Source organism: Sorex araneus, chromosome X (assembly GCF_027595985.1).
Source record: "Sorex araneus isolate mSorAra2 chromosome X, mSorAra2.pri, whole genome shotgun sequence".
Classification (NCBI taxonomy): Eukaryota; Metazoa; Chordata; class Mammalia; order Eulipotyphla; family Soricidae; genus Sorex; species Sorex araneus.
In genome coordinates, this window is record NC_073313.1 from 359251016 (window position 1) to 359264439 (window position 13424).

Genomic DNA, 13424 nt, shown 5'->3' on the forward strand with positions numbered 1-13424 from the left:
ACTCTGTTATATTTATTTTTTGGAGAGGGAATTCTAAGCAGTGTTCAGGGAACCCTAGGGGCCTACTCACTGTGACTCAACCATTCAGGCTGGTGGTTCAGACCCCTGACCCAGCGAGGTGGGGCTGCTCGGCTTTAAGATACTGGAGACTACCGCCCCCATGGTGCCCAGGTGTCCATGCTGAGGATTTGGGTCTCTCTGCATGCAAGACATGCACCCTTGGTCACTGAACTATCTATCACTCTCAGTGAGTTTTATTTTCAAATATTATAAATATAAAATATTTGGAAAAATTATTTGGAAAAAATATAGTGATTTGCTACATTATGAGTATTAAATAAATCAAAGATGTTTAAAAGCAGCATTTGTCACCTAAGCATCCATCTAAGTAGGATTATATTGGGGTCAGAGGGGCAGTACAGCAGGTAGGGCATTTGCCTTGCATGTAGCTGACCTGAGTTCAGTCCCCAGCATCCCATAAGGTTCTCTGAGTCCCGCCAGGAGTGATCCCTGATTGCATACCCAAGAATAAGCACAACAGGCAGGTGTATACACACACACACACACACACACACACACACACACAGAGAGAGAGGAATACATTGATCACCAGAAAGGACTTCAGCTACAATTCAGATTTTTATCTGTTGTCTTTTGGAAACATTTTTCCATTTGTCCTTAAAAGTTGCATTTTCTGAGGTACAGGGATTTATTTAGGCACATGTTTAGCATGTTTTCAGCCCTGGTTTGGTCGCTGGCACCACATGGTTCCTGAGTGAGCACAGTGGGCTGCAGCCCCAGATGCACTGAGCACCTCTGGGACGGCTCAGATAATCCCTGGCATCAGCCTCCTGTGCACCACGTGGTAGGAGCCTCACCTCCATCAAGTTGCATTTCCTGGGATTTGGGCAGTAACTCAAAGGGTTCGAGCTCATGATATGGATGCAGAAGACTCAGGTTTGGTTCCCAGCAGCACATGGGCTCCCAGGTACCTCTGAGTATGACCCCGAAGACAAAAAACAACAACAGAAGTTTCAGTTTCTTTCTTAGCTTTTTTGTCCTTTATCATGTCTTAGAGAGTAAATGTCCTTTCTGCAGTGCCTTATCCCTGGCACTGCAGAAAGGAAAAAAAAGAAAAAAGACTATCTAAATTCTCATCTGTTTATATGTTTTTCTTTTCCCTTTTTTTTTTTCAGTTGTTTTATAACTGGCCTTAAATGAAGTGAGAAGAAACAAGAGCCATCACTAGAATACATCATCCCTCTGTTCCCCTGGAAGCGGCCCTCCGGACCACTAGATTTGACCATATCTGTTCTGCAGACTCATTATGAACAAAGAAGTCTCCCAGGTAAGAATCTTAGCTCTTTGTTAAAAGAGCTTTGTCTCTGCAAAAGACAATTTTTTTTTTTTTTGCTTTTTTTGGGACACACCCGGCGAAGCACAGGGGTCACTCCTGGCTTTGCACTCAGAAATTATCCCTGGCGGTGCTCAGGGGACCATATGGGATGCTGGGAGTCGAACCCAGGTTGGCCGCGTGCAAGGCAAACGCCCTACCTGTCGTAAACCCAGGTTGGCCGAGTGCAAGGCAAACGCCCTACCTGTCGTACTATCGCCCCAGCCCCCACTAATTTTTTTTACAGCAACGTGTATTTGAGAAGTTTTGAGTATATTATAAAACGTGGTAAAGTTTTTAAGTGAAAATGTTAGGAAAGGCCTAAATTATACTTTATAAACCAGGTGAGTACATTGAAATTAACAAGCTTCAAGTGTTCCCAGACCCTCAGCGCCTTCCTGAATTAAAACTGCAGCAGTTTTAATTGAAAATTGAACCATCCCAAGATTTGGTTTAGATATTTCTAACATAGTCATTAATTTTCTTTCTAGTGTTCATTTTAAAAATTTGAACATTTTTATATTGTTGTTTCCAAAACTTGTGAGCTGAAGGAATAAGAGAAATATATTCAAGAACATGTGTTGCTATTGCAGCATACTCTTTTTCCAAACTTAATTTTTCCATGTAGAAAAAAAGTATGAAAAGAAAGCATTGACTCTTACTCTGTATAAACATAAGTTTAAAATAAGTTTTATTAAATGTATTGTTTTAAATATTATGTTTAAAATATTAAATATTGTGTTAAAAATATTAACTATTAAATATTATGTGCTTTTAGAAGTTTCCTAGTCCTGGATGATTATTAGCAAAATTATCAGAAAAATAAATTTAGAAGACTATGCACAGAATTTTCTTTTATAAAAAACTAAAATGTGAAATTTATAGAATCAATAACTTGAGGTAAAATGGTATTTATTTTTAATAACTCGTTGACTTAAATGCATTTCTTTGCTATTGCTTTATATTCCTGGTCATAATGGTTAAGATAATGATAGATCATTTATCACCAAGGTTTATTGGAGCAGGATCCCGTCTCTGTGCTATGAATAACCTTCCCCAGGGCTGCTCCTGGATTCAAGTTCAGGGATCACTTCCAGCAGTGTTTGAAGGACCAGGCAACATTGGGGATTATTTAAGGAAATCTTTGAGTTACTAGTTTCAAAATACCCCTTTTATTGGGACTACCAAATGAGCCACATCCACACAAACAAGCCAGGGCTTACTCCTGGCTCTGTACTCAGAGATCACTCCTGGTGGTGCTCAGGGTACCAAGGATGGAACTCTGGTTGGCAGCGTGGAAGGCAAATACTCTACCTGCTATACTGTTGCTCCAGCCTCAGAAACTATTTAAGACAGCCTATATAATATACTTATTAAGCAGGAACAAAATAGATAAGTTGGATTTTATTGAAAATAAAATTTTTTTTTCTTCTGCTTTTTGGGTCACACCCGACAATGCACAGGGGTTACTCCTGGCTCTACACTTAGGAATTAGTCCTGATGGTGCTTGGGGGACTATATGGGATGCTGGGGATTGAGCCCGGATTGACCGAGTGTAAAGCAAACGCCCTACCCGCTGTGCTATAGCTCCAGCCCTGAAAGATATTTTTTTAAAAGATAAGATAACCTTCAGAACAGGAATAAACTTGCATTGGATAGAGGTCAGAAACCAAATACAAAGATTTATGGCACAACAGTTAAAAAGCAAATAGTCTGATAGGGAAAGCATCTGAATAAACATTTCTCTAAAAAAGATGTATAGGGGCTGGAGCTATAGTACAGTGGTAGGACGTGACCCAAAAAGAAAAAAATAAGATGTATAGAGCCAGAGAGATTGATTACTCAATAGGCCCAACACTTGCTTTACATGCTGGAGGTTCAGATTTGATCCCTTAAACCACATGTCCCCGAAGTACTGCGGGATATGACCCCCCAAAGCAAAACAAATCAACAAAAATATTTGCAAGTGACCAGTCAACACATGAAAAGATGTCAGTGTCATTAAAGATCAGAGAAATATAAAACAAAACCTTAATGAGGTATGCACACCAATAGGATGGCTGTAATTGAAATGAAATTTGATTTTAAAACCATAAGATAACAATCTGTGATGAGGGTGTGGAGAACTTGAAACTCCTGAACCCTACTGACAAGAATTTAAATGATTTAGCCACAGTAAAAAGATGTTTGGCAGATACCTAAAGAGTTAAGGACAGTATAACCCTATAATCCCACTCTTTTTTTTTTAATTAAAAAAAATTTTTTTTATTGAATCACCATGTGGAAAGTTGCAAAGCTTTCAGGCTTAAGTCTCGGTTACACAATGTTCGAACACCCATCCCTTCACCAGTGCACATATTCCACCACGAAGAACCACAGTAAACCCCGCCCCCAGCCCCCCACCCCACCTCTGTAGCTGATAAATTTCACTTTACTTTCTCTTTACTTTGTATAATCCCACTCTTAGGCTTATATTTAAGGGAAAAATCCTTTATACAAAATTTGCACATAAATGTTCATTATTGATAAAGAACAATATCTTTATCGGATATTGATTATATATTGAGAAAGAGCCCCAGATTTTTTTTTAAAAGAATCCTAAATGATGAATGAGTAAATAAAATATGATTTACTCAAACAGTAGAAAATTATTCAACATTTAAAAGGGAAATGAATAAACTAAAGGCAATATCCTTCCTTCACATGCAAGAATTTCAGTTGTTGAAACAAAGACAAAATTGTAGTGCATTCTCTGCTGCTCACACCACAGCCTGTGGTGTGTATTTCTCTCTTACTCTCCTTGAATTTTTCTAAATAAAATTATTTTTCTTTACTAATAAATAACTAATTTGCATGTAGCTATTGATTTAAAAAGACAATATCATAAACTGTTTTAGAGAACCCTAAATGTGTGGGAACTCCTGTATGAGAAACTTTTTTTGTGGCATTTACCCCATATAGAAGTGTTTTATTTATCACTATTTTTCCTAGATGATACTATGATTTGAAGGGATCCATTCTCAGAGTCCGTCTCCTCATATGCATGCTGCTTCATGCTAATTGCCTATTAAGCATTTTAAATTCTATTAGTACTGTTGTTTATTAACTTGCTGTTGCTGATTTTTTTTAAATCAATTTGTTCTCAGCTAAATCTGGGAGATGAGTAACATTATTTTTGTGGAAATTTATAACTCAACTGAAAGATAAAGCACTGACCTATTTCTTCAGTCCTACCTATTTAGCTTAGTTCACTCCATTTGAACAGATATAGCTGTGGTTTCATGTTCCTAAAACTGCTCTCTAGAGATTGCAGGAGCTTGGGTATAACTCAGCAACTCCTTTTTCAATCAACGGGGTACTTTTACTGAGAAACCTTACCTCTGTTTAAAGGAGATATGCAAATTGGTTTCCTGAAACCAATATTTTATTTCTTAATGAGCATTATTTAAGTCACCCCTCCATCAAATATAAAGCCAGTCCACAAACAGAACTGCTGTGATAGTTTTCACACTAGAGGCTTTGCATTCTGTTATCTGTTTAGTGTTTTATAAATAAAACCATTAATACAAGAATCTTATCAGCAAATTGTTGGTGACAGTTACTGCTTTTTTGGTTATTGACCCTTATTTTGGTAGACATTGAAATGGTCTGAGGATCCCTCCCACCTCCCACTCCACCTCCCTAGCAGACTTTTTTTTTCCTTTCAGTTTATTTAGTTTGAGACTCATATTTACGATAGCTTTGACGCTTACTCATTTAAGTGTCTTTGCATCATAACATTTATCTCATGCGTTTATTTAATCATTAGTAGAAATCTGGAACTTAAAAGTCCATCTTATTTTTTTCATATAGAATGTGGTTTTTTATTTATTTTAAAATTTTTTTATTTATACATGTAGAATTTGAAGGTACCAGAAATGTCCATTTAGCAGTTGGAAACTTAGATATGAAATCCCTGAGATGAAAAAGATATGCCTGTCCTTCAGAGAAGTCAGAGTGAAAATCAGATCTTGTCATTCGTTGTTCCTAATAGTGCCACCTTTAGTGCCTAACTTGTCCACGGTAAAGCTGAAGTCCTTCAAATGGTGTTAAAGACTTGATATTATGGGCTGGAGAGATAGCACAGTGGGTAGGGCGTTTGCCTTGCATGCGGCCGACCTGGGTTCAAATCCCAGCATCCCATATGGTCCCCTGAGTACCGCCAGGGGTGATTCCTGAGTGCATGAGTCAGGCAGGAGTGACCCCTGTACGTTGCTGGGTGTCACCCAAAAAGAAAAGAAAAAAAGACTTGATATTATGCAGCCTTCCATGATCTCATTTTCCTGTTCCCTCACTCCTGGTTCTTTTGTTGTACCGTCTTTCTCTTTTTGTCATTCCAAAAAGCTTTGTCGTACTCCAGCCTCCAGACTCTTACTGACGTGAAATCTATATTTTATGTCTGTGTTGCCTTGTAAGCGGCAAGGATTTTAGTGAAGAGCTTTAAACCATTGATTGACATGATCAGACTTACATCTTTGGTAGTTTACTTTGTTGACTCAGGAAGATCGTCAGTCAAACAATTTTAATAGTACAGCAAGAGATTATAAGAGGATAAAGTGAGGAAAGGATAGACTTTTGTTTGGTTTTGGTTTTGATTTGGGGGCCTTGCTTGGTGGTGCTCAGGGCTTACTCCTGACTCTGCACTCAGGGATCACTCCTTGAAGTTATGGGGGACCACATGTGGTGCCGGGGACTGAACCTGGCTTGAACCACATGCAAGCACGCTACGCTGTGTACCATCACTCTCGCTGAAGGGAGAGATTTAAAAGGAATAAACAAGCAATAGAACCTTCACATGTGCTGCCTGCGGGACGGGAGAGCCCTTGGCTTGCAGTGCTTCTCCTCCGTCAATAGTCAGTATTCGCTTCCTCCCCTCTCTCAGCACTGGCTCCGGGGCCCTCTCAGGGAGCTTGTACCTGATGGCCGGGACCTCCCTTCAAACCACTGCTCTGCCCCTCCACATGCCTACCCTTCTGATTTACCTCATTTCTCTCCTGAGCACGTATCACTTTCTAATGTGCTCTGTAATTTGTTATTTGTGTCATTTATTGTTCCACTGCACAAATAGAATGAAGGTCTTTGAGAACAGAGTTTTATAAATTTTTATTCACAGCTGTATTCCCAGTTCCGAGACTAAAGGCTGCCCTATAGTAGGAGTTCAGTATTTGTTAATTAAGATGGGCTGCCCACACTGAGACGAATTTAAACTTTCCTAACCTTTGCTGGGAACATGGGATATTAGTAAAGGATTTTACTTCAAGACCGCTTTCTTAGGGTTTATATAATCTGTAATACTTCATTAGTCATTCATTCACCGAATTCTGTAACACAGTGAGAGCGTTTGAAAATTTGGGGTATTATGTGTATGTTATCCTGTGGGAAGTAAGGATTTAGTGAAGAGTTTTAAATGATTGACACAATCAGATTTATAGCTTTGGTATTTTACTATGTTGGCTCAGGAAAACCACCCTGGAAACAAATTTTCATAATCCAGCAAGAGATAATTAGATGAAAATGTGAGAAAGGGATAGATTTTTTTAAAAAACTGTTTAGGAAATAAATATGTACACATCTTTGTGTATGTTTCTGCGTGGGCTGTGAGAGAAGAGGCTAGAATAACCCCATTCTGCCAGCTAGAGAAATAGTATATAAGGAGAAATGTTAACTTCACCTGAGAAAGAGGAATTTGAAATACCTCTATGGTATCTGAATGGAGAAAACTGGGGCGGGGTTGGATTATGAGACTGAGACTCAGAGGATCTGGTCTAGAGAGGGAGATGGAGTTGTTAAAGATATTTAGTGAAACAATGTTGAGTGACATCATCCCAGAAAAATGGATAATATGAGGGGGGAAAAGGACTTGGTACCATGAAGAAATCTAGCCCACAAGAATTATGAAAAAATTGCTCAGATTAAGATATCAAGAAAATCACCCTAATCCTTCCTGTCTTATGGCTTAAGCATCACTTCTTTTGTTTTATTCATTTAGTTGTTTTGAGCCACACCAAACCATGGTCAGAGCTGACTCCTGACTCCTGACTCTAAGCTTAAGAATCACGCTGGGCATTCCCTTTTGTTCTCTCCCCTTTTGGGTGTTGTAGTTTGCAATAGAGGTATTGAGTGGCCTTTATGTTCGGTCTATAGTCTACTTTTAGTCCGCATCTTCTAACCCGAATGGGTCCAAAAGGGAATGCCCTGCCGCAGAGGCAGGGTGGGGTGGTGGGGGATGGGGTGGGGGTGGTGAGAGGGATACTGGGATCATTGGTGGAGGAGAATGGGCACTGGTGGAGGATGGGTAAACGATCACTGTATGCAATGCACTGTATGAAATGCAAACACAAAAGTTCATAAGTTTGTAACTGTACATCACAGTGATTGACTAATAAAAAATTTAAAAAATAAAATAAAAGCCCCTCACTTTTGAAGAAAAAAAAAGAGAGAATCACGCTGGCGTGGGCTCAGAGGACCTTAGGGAGCATCAGAGATCAAAGCCAGTTGACTGCATGCCAGGCAGGCACCTTTCTGCTCTGCCATCTCTCCAGCCCATAAGCATCTCTTTTTCAGAGAGGCCCCAGCTGATCGGAATTTTTAAATTGGATCTGCTTTATTGCTTTTTTCTATGAAGCCTACTCTTTCATGACTTACTACAATTCAAAGGACTGAAGTGATAACACAGCGGGTAGGGCGTTTGCCTTGCACACAGCCAACCCGATTCCTCCACCCCTCTTGGAGAGCCCAGCAAGCTACCGAGAGTATCCCACCCACACGGCAGAGCCTGGCAAGCTACCCAAGGCATATTCAATATGCCAAAAATAGTAACAAGAAGTCTCACAGTGGCGACGTTACTGGTGCCACTTGAGCAAATAGATGAACAACAGGACGACAGCGCTAGAATTCAAAATTTCATTTTATTTATGTCTGTCACTTTATGAGGATAGGAACCTTTATTTTACTGTCTTCTAATTTTCTAAACTCCTGAGACAGTGCTTGATGTTTGATAAATTCTTTAGTGAAAGAAGGAAGTGTAGGATCATGGAAGCCAGTGATGATTTATCAGTGAGGAAATAATAGTTGGGTGATCTACTGAAGTGAATATTAAGTACTTCATGTGGAGCTATTCAGTTCTCATAAAAAAAAAACTAAAGGTAAATAAGTCATTATTATCCCTATGTATCAGATGTCACAGATGAGGGTATAGGCAAAAGGAAGTGATGTATTATGGCTCAGAACAGGCAGATAGAAAGTGAGTCAAAGTTTTAAGTCAATATTTGAACAAAACCTTTCTGACCTATGCTTTTAACTGTAATGTTTCAGTAGGGGAATACAGTTAATTCTTTACGAAGGAAGTGACATCTTGAAAATGATACTTGAGCAGGAACGGTTTTGCTGCTATTTGTAGGACAGATAGGAGTAAAATGAGGGGCTGGAGATATAATACAGCAGGTAGAATGCTTGCCTTGCACACAGCCGATTGGGGTTCAGTCCCCAGGACCCCATGCACCAGGGATTATCCCTGAGAGCAGAGTCAAGAGTAAGCCCTGAGCACCACAGGTTGCGTCCCAAAAACAAAAACAAAAAAAACTCAAAGTGAAGTGCCAAAGAAAATGTGAGAAAAAAAAATCACAAAAACCCTCACATTAATCTAGAATGAAGTATTTGGTTCTAAACTAGAACCATAACTACCTAAGAATGAAAAATGAGAGAAGACCTTGTCCAAGAAAGATCTTTTGTTAAAGAATTAACAGAATCTTAGTACCAATCCCAGGGTGCTTTGCTTCAGCTTCAGATGATCAGACTCTGAGAATCTGGGATGTGAAGACCACAGGAGTCAAACTTGTGGTTCCAGCATGCCAAGCAGAAATTTTGAGTTGTGACTGGTGCAAATATAATGAGAATTTGCTGGTAACAGGGGCAGTTAATGGTAGTTTGAGAGGCTGGGACTTGTGGGATATACGGTTATACCTATGCTATTAGGAGAGATGAAATTTTCGCTGTTTCATACTTCTGTCTTGGCCTCCTGTTCCTATGATTTTACTGTAAGATTCTGGAATTTTTCGAAAGCTGACCCTTTCCTCGAAACAGTAGAGCATCATACAGAGTTTACTTGTGGTTTAGATCTAAGTCTCCAGAATCCTACCCAGACACTGCCACGCTCCAGGCCGCTTTCCGGACACTCGGGCCCAACCTCATGCATGAGTGAAGCCCCACAGAACTTTGTGACCTTGGACTCCAGGCTCAACAAGACCCAGAAACAAGATCCTCTATCTGCCTTCTCCAATCTCACCCCAGGGATCAAACCCAGACAAGCCACCCTACCAGTGCCAGATAAATACCTCATCAGATGACCTCCACTACCCAGCCACCACTGCGCTCCAGGCCACTTCGCGGCCGCACAACACACTATAAGACACTTAATACCCATTTTTCATAAATTCTGTGCCATATTTGATGGAGTTCAGATATGATGTGAACCATGGGAACACCTGTAAGGGTGGTTGGAGGCTGCCCTAAAAGCCTCCATCCCTCTTGGATAGCCCGGCAAGGTACCAAGAGTACACCACCCACCACACGGCAGACCCTGGCAAGCTATCCGTGGCATATTGGATATGCCAAAATCAGTAACAACAATGGGCCTCACTCGCCCGACAGCGAAAAAGCCCCCAATATGGCAGCGTTAAGGATAAGCAAGGAGAGGCTGATAAAATCTCAGGGATGAACTACACTGCCAAAACGAAGAAGGACTAAAATGACTGTCTGTACTTTCAACACACATACACTGGCATCAGAAGCATCCATCCAGGACCTGATGATGCAAGTGCAGAAGATTAAGTACGACATAATTGGTCTGACCAAAATGAGAAGGCATCAATTTCATCACGCCATTTTTGACACTGGAAAAGAACTGTTCCTTGGAACATGCAACAACAGAGGGATTGGTGGCGTTAGTGTCCTTGTCAACACGAACTTGGCCGTGAACATTGATTCATTCAAATGCTTAACAACCCGAATTGGACTATATCCACACAGTGACCAAGCTCATTGAAGTTTTGCGAGAGTTCAAGATGCTGCTCTATCTAACGTTCATCAATTTAAAGAAGGCCTTCGATTCTGCTGAGACTGAAGCGGTCATCGAAGCCCTAGCCAAACAGGTTGTTCAAACTTAATACATCAAGATCCTCTGTAAGCTGTATTACCAGGATCTCACCATTCTACAAGGAAGATCACATTGACGTAAAGAGAGGGGTTCGGCAGGGTGATACCATTGCACCGAAACTTTTCAGTGCCACCCTCGAGAACATCATGCAACGAGTAGAATGGGAAGGAATGAAAGTGAAGATAGATGGTCGGCAACTACACCACCTCTGCTTTGCTGATGACATTATTCTAATAACACCGAACATTAGCCAAGCGGCACAAATGCTGGCTGACTTCAATCTCGAGTGTGGAAAGGTCAGACTGCAGCTGAATCTCACCAAAACAATGTTCATGAAAAACAAACTAGTCCCTGACGTTCCATTTGCTCTCAATGGAATGAACATCTCCAAATACAGCAGCTATGTGTACCTGGGTCAACTCAACATGAGGAACAACTTGATGCCAGAACTGCGCAGGAGGAAGAGAGCAGCGTAGAATGCCTTCAAGAGCGTCTAAGAAGTGGTTAAGAGGATGAAGAACCCACCGGCTCTGGGCACATCTTTTTGACTCCACCATTCTACCTGCACTAACATGCCTCAGAGACCTGGGCCCTACGAAAACAGGATGAGAATGCTATTCGGGTATCCCAAAGAGGAATCGAAAGAGCTATACTTGGAGTATCACGTTTCACTCAAGTGAGAGAAGAATCCGGAGTTCCGATCTCCATCAACAATCAAGAATCAGGGACACTGTCTTGTTTGCCAAGGCGTCAAAAATCAGATGGGCCGGACACATAGAGACGACCGCTGGACTACCGGTGTTACCAACTGGATTCCATGGACGTCAAAAGACCACATGGCCGCCCACCTACGAGATGGTCAAACTTCTTCGTCAAAACCCTAATGAACCGTTTAAGGCTCTTCATGTTCTGGAACGAGCACAAATGGACAAATGGACACATTACTGGTGCCCACTCGAGCAAATCGAAGATCAATTGAATGACAAGTAATACAAGTGATTAGATTAAGTACCAATTAGAAATGAGAAATGAGGAGGCTGGAGTGAGTTAGCACAGCGGTAGGTCATTTGCCTTGCATTCTGTTGACCCGGGTTTGAATCCCAGCATCCCATATGGCCCCCTGAGCACTGCCAGGGGTAATTCCTGAGTGCATGAGCCAGGAGTGACCCCTGTGCATCGCTGGGTGTGACCCAAAAAGAAAAAAAAAAGAAATGAGAAATGAAAGTGGAGAGGAAATAAATGATAATGAAATTACAGTTGTAGGAGTTGGAAATTTTTGTGAACACCATTCTAATATAGAGAAATCAGAAATGCGCCATTTTGATTGCATGAAAGAATAAATCCATAATTAGAATTTTTACTTATTTGTGTAGGGAAAGGGATTATGATTGTCTTTGGTGTTGAGAAAGAACTAGAGACAAGAATAAGTTTCAAAGAAAAGGATTTATTTACTCGACATATTAAAGCCATTTAGATTTAATGGATCTCAAGATTATCTTTTGGGAGAAGGATTTGTGCCACACCCAGCTATGCTCAGGGCTTACTCCTGGCTTTGCACTCAAGAATTACTCCTGGTGGGCTCAGAGGGCGGTCTGGGGTTCTGGGGGTCAAACTCAGGTAATCCACATGCAAGGCTGTACTATCACTCAGCTCCTCAAAATTCTCTAATAAATCTTACATGTGGTTGTCAACATTTGATACTGTAATTGGTTTTTAATTTTAGAATTTGAGAAGAGTTTCCCCATTTTACAAGAAATTCCTATTTGCAATTGTAGATGCAGTGAAAGAGAGTGGAGTTATGTATTTCTTGGGAACAATAAAATCCAAAAGGTAGTGGTGACTGGAGCCAGAGTTAGTTTCCGGGGAGCAGTGGGAATTTGACAGAGCGGTGTTGATGGGGACAGCGCAGAAGAGCCTTGGAGTCTGTCGCTAACTGGCACGGCCTGTGAGAGGAGCGCTGGCTGCGAACCCAGGGCAATGACTGTGTTCTTTGGCATCTACACCAAGATCCTCACTAAACATTTGGTCTTTATTGTCTGACTGCAGTCAGCACTCACTAAAAGTATAGAATTCAGAGCTATTAAGTGCAACACAAAGTCTAAAATTAACGCATCACTTTATTTATTTTGGGACCCCACCAGGCAATGCTCAGAGCTTCCTTCTGGCTCTGCTCTCAGAGATCACTCCTAGTGATCTCTGGGGGACATGTGACAGGCCAGGGATCAAACCTGGTGAGCTGAGGGTAAGGCAGATGCCTTACCCGCTATACTAATGCTCCATCCCCATAGTTCATCACTTTAATCATTATTTATTTATTTTTCTATCAATATAAAACCCCAAACTTTATGAGTAAAAGCTGCCTAACACCCTATGCAGAGACAAACCTGAAACACAGAAGTATAAAAAATTTCTCTCCACTGGTTATGTATTCAGTTTTCATGTTTATATAGAAAAGTGATTTTTTTTTCTTTTGCTTTTTGCATCACACCCAGTGATGCACAGGGGTTACTCCTGGCTCTGCAGTCAGGAATTAACCCCGGTGGTGCTCAGGGGACCATATGGGATGCTGGGAATCGAACCAGGGTCGGCCTCGTGCAAGGCAAATGCCTTACCCACTGTGCTATCGCTCCAGCCCCGAAAAGTGATTTTTTAAAAGTTCAATATCTACTTAATCTAACAGCATTTTCATATTTCTCTAATTTCTTTATTATTTTGTGTTTTGTATGTTGTATTTGTTTATAAAAATGATTTTATCTTATAGACACAGAAAAGTCTGACTGATAAATAGTGAAGAACTCCTATACTTTTGTAGCCATGTGGATGTGTCTCTGACCATTG

General features: G+C 40.7%; 1 protein-coding gene across 11 annotated transcripts in view; it reads left to right on the forward strand.

Moving 5' to 3' along the window:
- Nucleotides 1-13424, forward strand: part of NCOA1 (nuclear receptor coactivator 1) — a 216641-nt gene that overhangs the window by 109526 nt on the left and 93691 nt on the right. For all 11 annotated transcript variants that reach the window (XM_055122558.1, XM_055122563.1, XM_055122564.1 and 8 more), the window contains exon 4: nt 1197-1348. The gene's annotated coding sequence lies outside the window, so the exon portion shown is untranslated. The remainder of the gene's footprint in view (nt 1-1196; nt 1349-13424) is intronic.